At 42.4% G+C, this 17,978-nt stretch overlaps 1 protein-coding gene across 4 annotated transcripts in view; it reads right to left on the bottom strand.

The window, feature by feature from the left end:
- Positions 1 to 17,722, bottom strand: part of BMPR1A (bone morphogenetic protein receptor type 1A) — a 125,379-nt gene extending 107,657 nt beyond the window's left edge. For all 4 annotated transcript variants that reach the window (XM_073685889.1, XM_073685888.1, XM_073685891.1 and 1 more), the window contains exon 1: positions 17,527 to 17,722. The gene's annotated coding sequence lies outside the window, so the exon portion shown is untranslated. The remainder of the gene's footprint in view (positions 1 to 17,526) is intronic.
- Between the last annotated feature and the right edge of the window lie 256 nt (positions 17,723 to 17,978).

The raw sequence follows: 17,978 nt of genomic DNA, 5'->3' as shown, positions 1-17,978 counted from the left end.
GCCGCATTCATGTTTCCTTCAATTGTAACCAGTCGTCCTGTCCCTGCAGCTGAAAAAAAAAAAGCATAGCATAATGCTGCCACCACCATGTTTCACTGTTGGGATTGTATTGGGCAGGTGATGAGCAGTGCCTGGTTTTCTCCACACAGACCGCTTAGAATTATCACCAAAAAGGTCTAACTTCGTCTCATCAGACCAGAGAACCTTATTTCTCATAATCTGGGAGTCAGTCATGTGTTTTTGAGCTAACTATGCAGGCTTTCATATGTCTTGCACTGAGGAGAGGCTTCCGTCGGGCCACTCTGCCATAAAGGCCTGACTGGTGGAGGGCTGCAGTGATAGTGGACTTTGTGGAACTTTCTCCCATCTCCCTACTGTATCTCTGGAGCTCAGCCACTGTGATCTTGGGGTTCTTCTTTACCTCTCTCACCAAGGCTCTTCTCCCACGACTGCTCAGTTTGGGTGGACGGCCAGGTCTAGGAAGACTTCTGGCGGTCCCAAACTAATTCCATTTAAGGATTATGGAGGCCACTGTGCTCTTAGAAACCTTGAGTAATGCAGAAATTCTTTTGTAACCTTGGCCAGATCGGTGCCTTGCCACAATTCTGTCTCTGAGCTACTTGGGCAGTTCCTTTGAGCTCATGATTCTCATTTGGTCTGACATTCACTGTGAGCTGTGAGGTCTTACAGTGTTGGCCAAAAGTATTGGCACCCCTGCAATTCTGTCAGATAATACTCAGTTTCTTCCTGAAAATGATTGCAATCACAAATTCTTTGATATTATTCTCTTCATTTAATTTGTCTTCAATGAAAAAAAACACAAAAAGAATTGTCCTAAAGCCAAATTGGATATAATTCCACACCAAACCTAAAAAAGGGGGTGGACAAAAGTATTGGCACACTTTGAAAAATCATATAATGCTTCTCTAATTCGTGTAATTAACAGCACCTGTTACTTACCTGTGGCACCTAACAGGTGTTGGCAATAACTAAATCACACTTGCAGCCAGTTAACATGGATTAAAGTTGACTCATCCTCTGTCCTGTGTCCTTGTGTGTACCACATTGAGCATGGAGAAAAGAAAGAAGACCAAAGAACTGTCTGAGGACTTGAGAAACCAAATTGTGAGGAAGCATGAGCAATCTCAAGGCTACAAGTCCATCTCCAAAGACCTGAATGTTCCTGTGTCTTCCGTGCGCAGTGTCATCAAGAAGTTTAAAGCCCATGGCACTGTGGCTAACCTCCCTAGATGTGGACGGAAAATAAAAATTGACGAGAGATTTCAACGCAAGATTGTGCGGATGGTGGATAAAGAACCTCGACTAACATCCAAACAAGTTCAAGCTGCCCTGCAGTCCGAGGGTACAACAGTGTCAACCCGTACTATCCATCGACATCTGAATGAAAAGGGACTGTATGGTAGGATACCCAGGAAGACCCCACTTCTTACCCTGAGACATAAAAAAGCAAGGCTGGAGTTTGCCAAAACTTACCTGAGAAAGCCTAAAACGTTTTGGAAGAATGTTCTCTGGTCAGATGAGACAAAAGTAGAGCTTTTTGGCAAAAAGCATCAGCATAGAGTGTACAGGAAAAAAAAGAGGCATTCAAAGAAAAGAACACTGTCCCTACAGTCAAACATGGCGGAGGTTCCCTGATGTTTTGGGGTTGCTTTGCTGCCTCTAGCACTGGACTGCTTGACCGTGTGCATGGCATTATGAAGTCTGAAGACTACCAACAAATTTTGCAGCATAATGTAGGGCCCAGTGTGAGAAAGCTGGGTCTCCCTCAGAGGTCATTGGTCTTCCAGCAGGACAATGACCCAAAACACACTTCCAAAAGCACTATTAAATGGTTTTAGAGAAAGAACTGGAGACTTCTAAGGTGGCCAGCAATGAGTCCAGACCTAAATCCCATAGAACACCTGTGGAGAGATCTCAAAATGGCAGTTTGGAGAAGGCACCCTTCAAATATCAGGGACCTAGAGCAGTTTGCCAAAGAAGAATGGTCTACAATTCCAGCAGAGCATTGTAAGAAACTCATTGATGGTTGCCGGAAGCGGTTGTTCGCAGTTATTTTGGCTAAAGGTTGTGCAACCAAGTATTAGGCTGAGGGTGCAAATACTTATGTCCGGCCCTTTTTTGGAGTTTTGTGTGAAATGATCAATGATTTGATTTTGCTTCATTCTCTTTTGTGTTTTTTCCTTGCAAGCAAATTAAATGAAGATAATACCAAAGAATTTGTGATTGCAATTATTTTCAGGAAGAAACTGAGTATTATCTGACAGAATTGCAGGGGTGCCAATACTTTTGGCCAGCACTGTATATAGACAGGTGTGTGCCTTTCCAAATCAAGTCCTATCAGTTTAATTAAACACAGCTGGACTCCAATGAAGGAGTAGAACCATCTCAAGGAGGATCACAAGGAAATGGACAGCATGTGACTTAAATATGAGTGTCTGAGCAAAGGGTCTGAATACTTATGGCCATGTGATATTTCAGCTTTTCTTTAATAAATTTGCAAAAATTTCTACAAGATGGGGTGCAGAGTGTACTTTAATGAGAAAATAATTAACTTTTTAGAATTTACCAAATGGCTGCAATCAAACAAAGAGTGAAAAATTGAAAGGGGTCTGAATACTTTCCGCACCCACTGTACACTGTCAGGTGGGTGACATTACACTGATTAAAATGATACCTTGGTTGATGAAATCCGTGCTGTGGTTCTTGTGTAATCTTTACTTTCAGTTTGGAGATAATGATATGCCCGTGCTCTGGGGCGGCGCTTTATCTGGTGCTCTGCGTACATATTCATTTGTATGCTCTTATGACACCTCACTGTGCCTTCACTGGCCTGCATCCTATTTTAACTAGCCCCGCACTACTAGATGCAAAATATATTATATTATACACACACATATACATACATACACACAGGTGCATCTCACTAAATTAGGATATCAAAAAGTTAATTTCAGTTCTTCAATACAAAAAGTGAAACTCATTATATAGGGTCATTACAAACAGAGTGATCTATTTCAAGTGTTTATTTCTGTTAATGTTGATGATTATGGCTTACAGCCAATGAAAACACAAAATAGATCACTCTGTATGTAATGACTATAATATACGAGTTTCACTTTTTGTATTGAAGAACTTAAATAAATTAACTTTTTGATGATATTCTAATTTAGTGAGATGCACCTGTATATACACACACAAAATCATGAAAATAAGGCAATCCTCATTCATTTTGTCTACTTGGGTCCCCACCATTTACATAACCTACTTACAGATACTTGACGTTTAGGTCCCCTATAAAATCTCAGTTAGTGGTGTTAAAATTGCAAAAGTGACCTGAAACTTTACTTTTGCCTATTGATATATACACAAACTCACAACATAATTTGCTTGAAACGATTAGGCCTTTGTGTGTGTTATTCATGCGGGTACAACCAATTACACAGGATTTACACAGCAGGCAAACTATGCTCTGGTTTGTATCCAAAACTCTTTCTAGAAGCAGAATGGTTAAAAAAACGCCCTATAAACTATGAACACTTGGCTGTGGAACATTTCTTTATCTCATTTTGGGAGATCCTGGGAAACCCTACACATACAAAGAAATGCATCAAAGCCTTAAACTTGCTGGCTCTCCAGATGTTATCACGGCTGTCTTCACACTGACTGGAGACATCTTATTTATTTACTTTGTCCAAGGAACAAAAGCTAGTGAGTGAGCTCATTGCCACACCACCTTAGCGGGAAGTCTTTATTTAAAGGTGGTGTTTAATATTGAAAAAAAAAAACGCTTTGCTCCTGAATCAGCCTCACTTGTTGGAAACTAATGATTATATTGTTATACCTTCCGCAGATGACAAATTTGCCTCTAAACAAATGAAGTCGTCTTCATATCAGGTATAATTTTTCCATTCTCTCTCTCCATTTTAAGTATCAGACGACTTGAATAATGGTAGAATTTAGGCAGCTCAAGGTATAGGAAATTACATCCACCTCCCAAAGAAATGAGGCTTGTATTATACAGCATACGGTAAATAGCTAAGGCTATATAGGGTCTGGAGAATGCCTGTATTTAATCTATCCGGAAAGGTCTAGAAAAGCAACCAAACTGTCTTATAGCAGAAAATTACTTGCATTAAAAGGCTATTTCCTTCTCTCATGTGCATTAGAAAGTGGTTGTAAAAGCAAGCAATTTTGTAATTTACTATTTATTAAAATTCTCCCGATAATTAGAATTACATTTTTATTTTGTTTACTTCTTGTTATGTAGCCCTTGCCTTTGTTTATCAGCGGTGGCCAAATGTGCAGTGCTTACAAGTGCCTTTCCATCGAGCTTGTAAGCACTGCGGTTCCAATGCTACAGAGGCAAAGCTTCCTCATACAGCAGCATCAGGAGCACACAGTTCGGCCAAGTGACCCAATAATGCCGCTGGTCCAAAAAGAGTCAAACAGCAGAACCTGTCCCCCAGCAGGCAGGAGTCAGCAGGCTAGGAAGCGGTGCGCCCCTGGACAGACAGAGAACCACTTTTGACGATTATGTTTCTGACTCTAACACCAGTTCATGGCCAAAACTATGTTATGGAAAAAATAAAATCAACGATGGATGAAAATGAAGTTACCCTTAAAGACTCCAGAAACCAATGTTGTCATGGAGGTGGGTGTGAAATTCAGGCATCAATGGATATTATTATAAACAAATAATGTAGCACACTGTAACAGAGTATGTAAATATGAAATATGAATAGCACAACTGCTATATAAAATAGAAATAAATGAGAAATTTTAGCGCATGTAAATATGAAGTATGAAATATGAATAGCATTACTGCTGTAGAATATAGAAATAAATGAGAAATCTTAGCCCATAAATTGGCCTATTCATGTGTACCTGACAGTCACGGTAAGGCGTTTCTCGATGTCAGGACCTAACAATGTGAATACCTCTCTAAGAGACGTCCGTTTGCTTGTGTGTGGGAAAGTCAGATCCAGATATAAATGCATCAGGATCTGACTTTCCCCACACACAAGCAAACGGACGTCTCTTAGAGAGGTATTCACATTGTTAGGTCCTGACATCGAGAAACGCCTTACTGCGGCTGTCAGGTACACATGAATTGGCCAATTTATGTGCTAAGATTTCTCATTTATTTCTATTTTCTACAGCAGTTATGCTATTCATATTTCATATTTACATACTCAATGTTACAGTGTGCTACATTATTTGTTTATTGTATATGGAGGTAGCTCCTCTTGGTAAGCACCTGTTCACACCTATTTCTTATAGTGGAAGTGCCGTCATTTTCTTTGTCAATGGATATTATTGTGACATCTCAATGCAGTCTTAAGAACGGATGTTAAAACCTTGCCTGTGAATACTATGTATGAAGTTAATTTTTCCAAGGACTGTTATAAATCCACATTTTGCCCTCTAAAAATCTACAATCAGTCCATCTTCGTCTTACAATAACAGGGCTGAAATTCAACACTAAAATTATTCTGCATTTATCATATTTGGTGGCTAAAATAAAAAAACTTGGCTAAAATTACAAATATGTTTGTTGGAACATATGTGCAGATGGGTTATGTAAAAAAGCAGCTATTAGTCTGGTTAGATTCATGATGTTGTAATTTTAGCTCCGGTAATTGCATGGATAAATCTTCAGAAATGAGCACTGGCCTTTTACCCTTTAAAATGAATCAAGATTGACCTGACCCCTGTAACAATGCAAGGTCAATGGCTCTGGGATAGAAAATACCATGGCAGGAGCAGTAAAACATATATATATATAATATTCAATATAGAAATAAGAGAAATGTGTTCAAGAGATATTTTACGTTCGTATGAGGTGTTACAAATGACTAACAGAAATCATATTTATATAAAATGCAGCAAAAAGGAAATATATGCAAATTACACTACAAAATGATCATTACACACAATGTAAGCGGTGCTCAGCATGCAGTTCAGGAGGGCACCGCGCCTTTGTCTCCCGATTTCTTGCTTGCCAGGGAGCAGTGGGCTGCTGACTATTCACATTCACTGAATGTTTTGGCGCTATATAAATAAAAGTTATTACTATTCAATGTATTATAGATTTTAGGAGTCGGACCATTTTATACCGACTCCACAGCCCTGGTGGCCAGTAACACAACGCAAGAAAAACTTGTTTGAAATTGGGGGTATGGGGATGAATAGTAAAGGTCCATCTATTACTGTCCAAAATGATTGTAGCAACAGTTCTTAATTGTCAATAAGCGATACTTAAAATATTTCAGTAGTAATTGTAATACTAATAACTGCAAAGCTATAAAGACTCAGAGTAAAGTACTGCAGTGCGCAAGGGGCTCGTTGACCTTTCCTGGCGCATGTCCGGGCAGAGAAGTGCGCCTGCGCAGAAGCGCCAAGCCGGGGAGACTGTTGATGACGTTCGGGACACATCATCCACAAAAAGCAAGAAGGACTGCACCCAAAAAGGGGGCCGCCAGACCAGGACGAGAAACACCCATCGGAGCAGACCACCCCCAGGTGAGTATAATAAAAGCTTTTCTTCTCTTGCAGGTCAGCTCGGGGGCTTACATACAGCACTATAGAATACTGTATATCAGGGCTGAAAGGTGCTGGCCGTATCTCCTATCAGCCAAACCTGGTGACAGGTTCACTTTAACATCTACTACACGCTGTAAAATTGTATGCCACATTTTTACATCAGATTGTGCAGTCTGCATCACTCGACAAATGAGCAAAATGCTTGTTCATCGGGTGAAATGAGGTTTCATTCTGCACGCAAGATCATTGCTCTCGGCAGCACATCACCTGTGTAAACAGGACCTGTGCTGCCGAAAACCACGACATCTTACGCACACTGAACAATTTATTGCAGATGGAGCAGTGAGCATTTCATCTCAGGCCGGGACAGACAAGCATGTTATGCTCCCAGTTGGTGGTGGTCGCTTAACACTGCATTGTGCACTGTAATAAGACCTTTACTGCTACCACCGGGCTGGGGCTGCACCTACAGTAGAGGACAATGATTCAGGGAACAATGGCACTTCATCTGCTGATGAACACAAGGTCATCGTGTCAGGGACAGAATGTTATCTGGATCATGACTTCTCTTCCCTGTAATAAAGCCAGCACTACAAGTAACAATCTGTACCATAGCACCGCACAGACAACTGCACAGTCACGGTTTACCCTAATAGGTCACTTATTGACTAGTGCTGCACAAACTTATTGTACAGTACAAAGAAAGACTAGCAAGTGTGCACCAAAAAAATAAACTCCTCCAGCTATTAAATCTTCAGCTCCACGATACAACCTCAAGAATCACTGCATTACCACATCATAGGGCAACTGCTATAGATCGAGGAACTCATGTAAAAAAGAATGCATCTCTTATTGATCACTTTCTACAGTAATATTTAGAAAATCAAAAAGAAATCACTTTACAGTCATGGCCAAAAGTTTTGAGAATGACACCAAAATTATATTTTCACATGATCTGCTGGCCTCTGGTTTTTATTAGTGTTTGTCTGATGTTTATATCACATACAGAAATAATTGCAATCATATTATGAGTACCAATAGGTTATATTGACAGTTAGAATGAGTTAATGCAGCAAGTCAATATTTGCAGTGTTGCCCCTTCTTCTTCAAGACCTCTGTAATTCTCCCTGGCATGCTCTCAATCAACTTTTGGACCAAATCCTGACTGATAGCAGTCCATTCTTGCATAATCAATGCTTGCATTTTGCCAGAATTTGTTGGTTTTTGTTTGTCCACCCGTCTCTTGATGATTGACCACAAGTTCTCAATGGGATTAAGATCTGGGGAGTTTCCAGGCCATGGACCCAAAATCTCTATGTTTTGTTCCATGAGCCATTTAGTTATCACCTTTGCTTTATGGCAAGGTGCTCCATCATGCTGGAAAAGGCATTGTTGGGCGCCAAACTGCTCTTGGACGGTTGGGAGAAGTTGCTCTTGGAGGACATTCTGGTACAATTCTTTATTCATGGCTGTGTTTTTAGGCAAGACTGTGAGTGAGCCGATTCCCTTGGCTGAGAAGCAACCCCACACATGAATGGTTTCAGGATGCTTTACAGTTGGCATGAGACAAGACTGGTGGTAGCGCTCACCTCTTCTTCTCCGAATAAGCTGTTTTCCAGATGTCCCAAACAATCGAAAAGGGGATTCATCAGAGAAAATGACTTTGCTCCAGTCCTCAGCAGTCCACTCCCTGTACCTTTTGCAGAATATCAGTTGGTCCCTGATGTTTTTTCTGGAGAGAAGTGGCTTCTTTGCTGCCCTCCTTGAAACCAGCCCTTGCTCAAAGAGTCTCCGCCTCACAGTGCGTGCAGAAGCACTCACACCAGCCTGCTGCCATTCCTGAGCAAGCTCGGCACTGCTGGTAGTCCGATCCCGCAGCTGAAACAGTTTTAAGATACGGTCCTGGCGCTTGCTGGTCTTTCTTGGGTGCCCTGGAGCCTTTTTGACAACAATGGAAGCTCTCTCCTTGAAGTTCTTGATGATGCGATAGATTGTTGACTGAGGTGCAATCTTTGTAGCTGCGATACTCTTCCCTGTTAGACCATTTTTGTGCAGTGCAATGATGGCTGCACGTGTTTCTTTAGAGATAACCATGGTTAACTGAAGAGAAACAATGATACCAAGAACCAGCCTCCTTTTAAAGTGTCCAGTGATGTCATTCTTACTTAATCATGACTGATTGATCGCCAGCCCTGTCCTCATCAACACCCACACCTGTGTTAATGGATCAATCACTAAAACGATGTTAGCTGCTCCTTTTAAGGCAGGACTGCAATGATGTTGAAATGTGTTTTGGCAGTTAAAGTTCATTTTCTGGGCAAATATTGACTTTGCAAGTACAGTAATTGCTGTTAAGCTGATCACTCTTTTACATTCAGGAGTATATGCAAATTGCCATTACAAAAAATGAAGCAGTAAACTTTGGAAAAATTACTATTTGTCTCATTCTCAATACTTTTGGCCATGACTGTAGATCCCATCTCCCTTCTTTTGTTTTAAATATGAACTAACCTGTTACATTTACAAAGTTTTATACTGTAAGGGTATGTGCCCACGTAGCGTTTTACAAGCGTATATGCTGTGGAATTTCCACAGCGTAAACGCTTGGTAATCCACCCCCCATGTTCCCCAATGACAAGCCGCAATGTCAATGCCCATGCTGCGGATTTTTCCGCAGCGTTTATGCTGCGCTCAAAACTCCGCAGCATGTCCATTCATTTTGCGGACACGCAGCGTAATCGCCGCCATTGACTTGCATTGAAACCCATAATATCCGTGTCAGTACATTTGTACACACAGATATTATGCGTTTCAATGTGCGGATGGTACCTGGGTGTGGAGGACAGGAGACTCTCATCCAGACCCGGGTACCATAGAAACTGTAAAAAAAAGAATTTAAAATAAAAAATAAAGTTTATACTCCCCTTCTGATGTCCTCCTGGTGTTTTGTCTGCTCCGTCCGGTCTATTGCAATGCTCCCGCTGTTGTGAAGGACCTGCCATGACGTCAGAGTCATGTGACCCATCACATGGCTCAATGACGTTACCGCAGGTCCTTCACACCACCGCGAGCCACCCAACACACCGGACGCGGCAGAGCGAACACAGGGAGGACACCGGAAGGAGAGTATAAACTTTTTTTTATTTTTTACCATTTTCTTCTTTTTTTTTTTTTAACTAACTTGGTCACACTACTATAAATCCATGCCGGTTGCATGGATTTATATAGTGTGAACAAGTTGTCAAGCACTTTTCCAAGTGATGCTAAAATCGCTTGGAAAAGCGCTTGTCAACCCGCATGCAAAAATGCATGCAAAAACGCTTGACAAACACTTCTACCTGGCGGGAAAAACGCATGTAAAATCCGCATGCGTTTTTCCTGCCAGGGAGAAGCATAAAAAATATGCAGCATTTCTGCATCGTGGGCACATAGCCTTAGGCAATTCCGCTGCAGAAACGCTTAAAAAACCGTTTGGTAGAAGGTCTGCCATGTTCCCCAATGATAATCCGCATGTGCTATGCACATGCTGTCGAAATTTCCGCTGCGGATTATCATTGCGGAAAAATACGCAGCACTACCAATTATTTTGCGGAAGTGCTGTGTTTTTGCAGCAACTGACTTGCATTGGAACACTTGTAATCCTCATCATTGGATCTGTACATGCGGATTACATGCGTTCAATGTGCGGATGGTACCCGGGTCTGGAGGACAGGAGACTCTCCTCCGGACCCGGGTACAACAGAACCTGTAAAAAAAAAAGAATAAACTAAAAAATAAATATTATACTTACCTTCTGATGGCCCCGGGTGTGCTTGTCTTGGCTTGCCGGCAGCTTGCGGTAGACTAAAGGACCTGCGCTGACGTCATGTGATGGGTCACGTGACCGCTGACGTCAGCAGGTCCTTAAATCTACCGCGAGCTGCTGGCAAGCAGAGACAAGCACACCGGGAGACATCAGAAGGTAAGTATATATTTATTTTTTACCATTCTTTTGGTCACACCATATAAATCCATGCCGGTTGCATGGATTTATATAGTGTGACCAAGTTGTCAAGCACTTTTCAAGTGATGCTAAAATCACTTGGAAAGCGCTTGTCAACCAGTATGCGAAAATGCAAGTGAAGAACGCTTCACATCCGCTTGTCCCTGGCAGGAAAACGCATGTACAGTCATGGCCAAAAGTATTGAGAATAAGACAAATAGTAATTTTTCCAAAGTTTACTGCTTCATTTTTTGTAATGGCAATTTGCATATACTCCTGAATGTCAAAGAGTGATCAGCTTAACAGCAATTACTGTACTTGCAAAGTCAATATTTGCCCAGAAAATGAACTTTAACCCCCAAAACGCATTTCAACATCATTGCAGTCTGGCCTTAAAAGGAGCAGCTAACATCGTTTTAGTGATTGATCCATTAACACAGGTGTGGGTGTTGATGAGGACAGGGCTGGCGATCAATCAGTCATGATTAAGTAAGAATGACATCACTGGACACTTAAAAAGGAGGCTGGTTCTTGGTATCATTGTTTCTCTTCAGTTAACCATGGTTATCTCTAAAGAAACACGTGCAGCCATCATTGCACTGCAAAAAATGGCCTAACAGGGAAGAGTATCGCAGCTACAAAGATTGCACCTCAGTCAACAATCTATCGCATCATCAAGAACTTCAAGGAGAGAGCTTCCATTGTTGTCAAAAAGGCTCCAGGGCGCCCAAGAAAGACAAGCAAGCGCCAGGACTGTATCTTAAAACTGTTTCAGCTGCGGGATCGGACTACCAGCAGTGCCGAGCTTGCTCAGGAATGGCAGCAGGCTGGTGTGAGTGCTTCTGCACGCACTGTGAGGCGGAGACTCTTTGAGCAAGGGCTGGTTTCAAGGAGGGCAGCAAAGAAGCCACTTCTCTCCAGAAAAAACATCAGGGACCGACTAATATTCTGCAAAAGGTACAGGGAGTGGACTGCTGAGGACTGGGGCAAAGTCATTTTCTCTGATGAATCCCCTTTTCGATTGTTTGGGACATCTGGAAAACAGCTTATTCGGAGAAGAAGAGGTGAGCGCTACCATCAGTCTTGTCTCATGCCAACTGTAAAGCATCCTGAAACCATTCATGTGTGGGGTTGCTTCTCAGCCAAGGGAATCGGCTCACTCACAGTCTTGCCTAAAAACACAGCCATGAATAAAGAATGGTACCAGAATGTCCTCCAAGAGCAACTTCTCCCAACCGTCCAAGAGCAGTTTGGCGCCCAACAATGCCTTTTCCAGCATGATGGAGCACCTTGGCATAAAGCAAAGGTGATAACTAAATGGCTCATGGAACAAAACATAGAGATTTTGGGTCCATGGCCTGGAAACTCCCCAGATCTTAATCCCATTGAGAACTTGTGGTCAATCATCAAGAGACGGGTGGACAAACAAAAACCAACAAATTCTGGCAAAATGCAAGCATTGATTATGCAAGAATGGACTGCTATCAGTCAGGATTTGGTCCAAAAGTTGATTGAGAGCATGCCAGGGAGAATTACAGAGATCTTGAAGAAGAAGGGGCAACACTGCAAATATTGACTTGCTGCATTAACTCATTCTAACTGTCAATATAACCTATTGGTACTCATAATATGATTGCAATTATATTTCTGTATGTGATATAAACATCAGACAAACACTAATAAAAACCAGAGGCCAGCAGATCATGTGAAAATATAATTTTGGTGTCATTCTCAAAACTTTTGGCCATGACTGTACAATCCGCATGTACAATCCGCATGTACAATCCGCATGCGTTTTTTCTGCCAGGGAGATGCAGAAACGATCAAGAATAAATCCGGAGCATTTCTGCATCGTGGGCACATAGCCTTAATATTTAAAGCCTTAAGGCTACATGCCCACGATCAGGAAGAGCACTGTATTGGAAGAAGCACATTTGCGCTGCGTTCTATGTTACAAGCACAGTGTATGGGATTTATAGAAATCTCATGCCCACTGTGCTTCTATAATCAGGGCTGTGGAGTCGGTAAGCCAAACCTCCGACTCCCAAATTTCCATAACTCCGACTCCCTCATACATGGCTCATGTGTAAGTGATAAATTTACTGTAGAAACAGATTCATCTCAGCTAAAAGTCTAGACCCTTAGATCAGGACTAGGACAGACATTTATAGGACATTTCATAACTTTCCCAAATTCTTATGAAAAAATATTCCCCACAAACTGCATTGAACTACTGTACCCAATTTATTATATATTGTAGGAGTTGGAGTCTGTCCATTTTATACCAACACCGACTCCACAGCCCTGGTCACCTTTGGGCATAAAAGTATTTACATCATTTTTTCTGGCTAAGGTGGTACCACAATATAATTTTTTTATTGTGCATCAATTCTGAGGTAAAACCTGTATTCAGTGAACACGGACTTTTCCATTACTGAGATAGGAGACGGCAGCTGTCTCTGCTGTTCCCACTGCTGTTCTCTGCACCAGTGACAAAACAGAAATTTCTCTTTTCCCGCTAGCAAATAGTTCACAATGCAATCCCCCAATATATGAATAGAAAATCACATATATAGCATGAAAATCTGGTACACAAAATATTTTCAGCACTTGGAAAAAAAAAAAAAAGTACAACTTTTACCGTTGGACTGGATTTTTCCTCCTCACTCATTTTTTCAATTCTACAGCCCAAGGAAAATGTCAGCCAGCAGCGTGTGGGTGTTCAGATATTTAACCCTACTGTCAAGTAACAAAGCATGGCACAGAAACCCCCTTGAGATCAGAAGTGCCATGTTACCACTGCACTTTTATTACCTGGACTGGTCTGATTTGTAAGGTGCTGCAGAATGTTTGCACTAGGCAAATAACATTCTATTATTTATCATTACATAATGATTTTTTGGCATTGCTTCCCCCAACCAATATTAAAAAGAGGCTTTCAAGGATTTCCATAAAAAAAATAACCACTCCGGTGGTCACACCCATCTTTGTTATCTTGCCCTGCAGCGATGACCTGCCAAACACACAGGACTGCTGCAGCCAATCACTGGAATAAGCAGAGATGCCTGAATGGACAGTACCAAGTAACTAATGACAGTCATAGGCTGCACACGGTCACTACCTGGAACACCAGAGCAGTGGGGGATTTACCAGGTAAGGGTATGTTCACACTAAGCTTCCTTCCACTGCTTAGAAACCAAGTTTTTTAGGGGAAGCTGCTTCAGGGAACTCTCCTCTGGTACGTTTCCCTACACGTTATTATGAACCTCTTTGATTGGAGAGTGACTAATATTTGTAGGGTTTTCCATCAGCAGACTCTAGAAAACAATGGCCGCACATTCTTTTCTCCAGCAGTTTTTAAAAGCCTGTAGTGTTTAAAAGAAGCTCAAAAGCCTGGACATATGAACAGCAAGGCATTTTCCCATAGAAATAAATAGGAATATTCTTTTAAGCGTTTTGTTAGTACTTTTTTCCAGTATCTTTTTGGGTGCAGAGCAGCTCAAAATGCTGGGAAAAATGCAGTGTGATCATACCCCAAAAGTGGTTTTATCAGATTCTTAGAAATCCTAGGCAATAGTATGATGTTCAATCATATGTGAGGGAGCACAAGATTTGTGCTCATGCCCCCACATGTTAGCACTCCACATTGTCTCACCAGGAACAAACATGGTTCAAGGAATATAGACATCATGGGAGCTAAAAACAGTGACAGTCCTGACCGGATTTGATGCAAGCCAGTATTCCACCGATGCCCATTAATATGAATGGCCTATATATAGTACCACAATTCACAGGCATTGTCTCTATGGGTTGATATAGTTACTATATAGTATATGAACCTACAATGAATGCAAAAAAAGGATAACTAAGGAATACCCAGACATCGACCTATTTGATTCTATGCCTTACTCTATGTGGACGATACAAATAAAACAGATTCATCACTTTGACGGCTTCTGCCATTACATCAACAACATGAGAGTATGATGAATTTATGCCTCTGTCATAGCTGCCATGAATGGTAACACATGAGAGCAATCCATCTGGAGCATTGCCCGGGGAATCATTGTCACCAGGACACCCAGCCAGGTAGTGAATGGGTCACCACAAGCCTCTAGGAGCCTGACCCCAATGCACAGCACTGTCGCACTACAAGCAGCATAATGACCACACTTTCAATAGGGTAATACTAACAGCAGGGGGACTGCTTCTATCAGTAGCATACATAAGGAAAAGATGGAGGTTTGGATTTAATGAATAAGAAAGGATACAAGTTAACAGGGAAACTAAAAAACATTCATCTTTTATAGTATTTTCCCAAATATTTAAAGTGGATCAATCACCAGATTTCACAAAAAAAGAATACATAAACTAACAAACAGATCTCACATACCTGATCAGCCTGGCATACTTGGTTTGTAGGTCCGTGTCAGAATGGCTGTATAATACTCTACTTATTACAAGAACTTGAAGCTTTTTCTTTTTCAGTAAAGTGCTGTATCAATTTGAGGATTATACAGCCATTCTGACATGGATTTGCAAAGTAAGTACACCAGCCTCATTGGGTATTAGCCATCTATTCAATCAGTTTAGATTCTCACAAGTTTTGTTTGTTTTTTTTAAACTGTAGGTGACGATTTCAAAGCCTCTGTCACCAAGATTTTCCAGATTACGGAGAGGCAGAACCAGGAGAAGACATATCACTATAGAATTAGGATTTTTCATTAGTAGATTGATATTATTAAACATCAAGGAACCCCAAAAGGCAGATACAACTAAAAGTGGTTGAGCAGAACATTTAATAATAAAGGGGTCTTGCAGAGGACAAGTTTCTGCCGTAAGGAGGAAAACAAATAAATAAAAAACTGCTGCAAAATTGTGCACTTTTGCCACAATGTTGCACCAAATCATGCAAGAACCTTAATTTCGCGGCAGGGCTTCTATCAGACAACACCTTGCACCGTATGTGTGAAGCTTCAGCTACTCGGAGCACACATGCGGCTCTAGTGGGAACGCAGTGTAAAGGCCACTTAGCTTTTTCCTTAGCATAAAATGCTTTGTTTCATGGTGCTTTTTTCTAAGCTATTTTAATGAGGTTTTTCTTGTAGCATTTTAGATGTTTTTTTTTCTAATCTTTTTCAGGTCCTATTAAGAAATCTCTAGTAAAAACCCAATACACCGAGCATGGGACTAATTTTTGCAAGTTCTACACAGAAAGGCAGAAAATTAGCCCCATCGAATGACAGCTGATAAGGTCCATTTACACCTAACAAGCACACATAGACAAGTTGATCCGCGATCTTTTTAGTGACCTGTTTAGTCTGGCTGAGCAGAACTCTACGGGCACACTGTCAGGACTCTGCTCTGTTGCCTGTTCAAGCAATCGTGGCACAACTGCAGGTATGTGATCTGCATGTGACAATTAGCTTCTCTCAAGGGACGATTCAGAGAATAAGGAAAAGTTAAATCGATGGCTTCTGACCAGCTGCATACTTGTGTCATGTGACAACCGATGGAGGAGACAACGGAGCAGAATCCTGACACCGAGCATGTTGCACATTCTCATTACTCAGCAGATAAAGACACTGGACAAAAGTTAAGCGCCCAGTCTTTTTGCTGAGTTTTTGGAGCAGAAACTCTTCAAAGTCCTCCTCAATAACTTGGAGCTTCCCTCTAAATAAAAAAAACACTCAGCATAAACATACCCCAAGGGTATGATCTCATGGAGTTCTTAGCGAAACTTCTGCAACTCTTCAATCAAAACTCTTTGTTTTGTTCCTCCTGGTCGTCTTTGGAGAATTTCTGCTCTTAAAAACTCAGTGTGAACACACCCTAAAGCATTTTGATCGCCAGATTGTTGCCATTGCCTGTCTGCTTTATCACTATGTGCACACATCTAATGGTCACCATACACATTACTGCGCACGGTCCCTCTAGTTTAATGCTACACATCCATGGATACGGTTAGGATCTGGCCTAAAGGATTTTTCGATAACAGGTTTGGTAATACCTACTACTCATTTCATTAGAACCCCCACTAATACCTAGCGTGGAGGGGCTACAGGCCCTGTAGGCATTAGCCAAGCAGAATACCTGTACCCTGATCACCAGAATAGCAGAGATGCAGAACCGTCTACAGCGCTGGCCGGGGGGACGTCGTGTGTCACTCTGGTATCACCAAGGTACATCCCGATCATCAGGTCCCTAACACATAATTTACATCGTGTCTGTGCAGCGCTGTGGAATATGACGGCGCTATACAAATATACCAAACATAAATGACGCTATATACTAAATTAAATGTCCTCATTTATTATAGTGGGGAAAACACAGGCACAAAATGTCGATTTTTTACTTAAGAACGACAGGCAAATGATTAGCCTTATAGCCACACAGGACACCCCGCCAAGAGCCATAGGCCACAACTACATGGACCACAGCCCTTATGTTCTAGTAATCAGTGCAGTTCTCAACAACAAAATCCCATTTTATGACGCCTCTATAAGTCCGTCCACCACAAAGGGCAACTGAACAGCAGCTTCCATTAACCGGTCAGCTGTCCGGTGTAATGTCCAGCAGGACGCCGCACCACAAAGGGTTAATGAGGTGCCTCCCCTGCGGCCAGTCATGTAGGTGGCCCTGTGGCCCTGCAGGGAGCAGGGGCTGTGCCGCCCCCTATAATGCCGCCATACAGTGCGCTGACCTGACCACAACATGCTGGTTAACCCTACATGATCAGGACAAAACACAGGATGACGGGCAGAGGAGCGGCAGAGCAGGACGCGGGCTCGGACCTGCTGACAACTTCTCTGGTGGCCAAATGCTGGTGTTGGTGGCCCCTGGACTCCCTCCCAGAGTACACCGCTCCTATATCACGCAGGCCTGCACATAGGTAAGGCTGCACCAGGGAAGTGTCAGTCCCTCCTCCCGCACAACCCCCGGGGTAACACAACTTCTACAGGGCGGCGGTATCAGCTCACCCGACCCTCCCGGCCTCCATGCTCGCTCCTCTCCGCAGCTCCGATAAATCCTCCCGGCGTTACCGCACACTTCTTGCTCTTAGCCGCCGTCTGCCTCTATTCACTCCTTCGCACCTCTCAGTGCGCGCTCCCGCTCCTCCGTGCACGTGCCCGCCACGCACAACACTGCAAAAGAGGGGCGGCGACGCTTGTGCGATTACGTCACCAGCGCTGTCCCGATACGCTCCTACGACAGAGGGAGCGCGATTAACCCCTAACTTGCTGGCCCCCAGCAGAGCGGAAGTGATTGTGCGCATTCAGTGCAGACTACACACGCACAGAGGTTCCGCTGCTCGTCCTTGTGGTGGCACACGTCTGTGGGCTGCTCCTGGTTTTTGGCATTTTTTGTTATGAGGGTTTCGGGTGCTGGTAGGGGATACACGAGCAGCTAATGAACTTTTGACTCTGGTGTA

This window comes from Phyllobates terribilis, unplaced genomic scaffold (assembly GCF_046119375.1).
Source record: "Phyllobates terribilis strain yellow unplaced genomic scaffold, ASM4611937v1 Scaffold_5__5_contigs__length_657084704, whole genome shotgun sequence".
NCBI classification, from domain to species: Eukaryota; Metazoa; Chordata; class Amphibia; order Anura; family Dendrobatidae; genus Phyllobates; species Phyllobates terribilis.
This window is presented reverse-complemented; position numbering and strand designations above follow the sequence as displayed.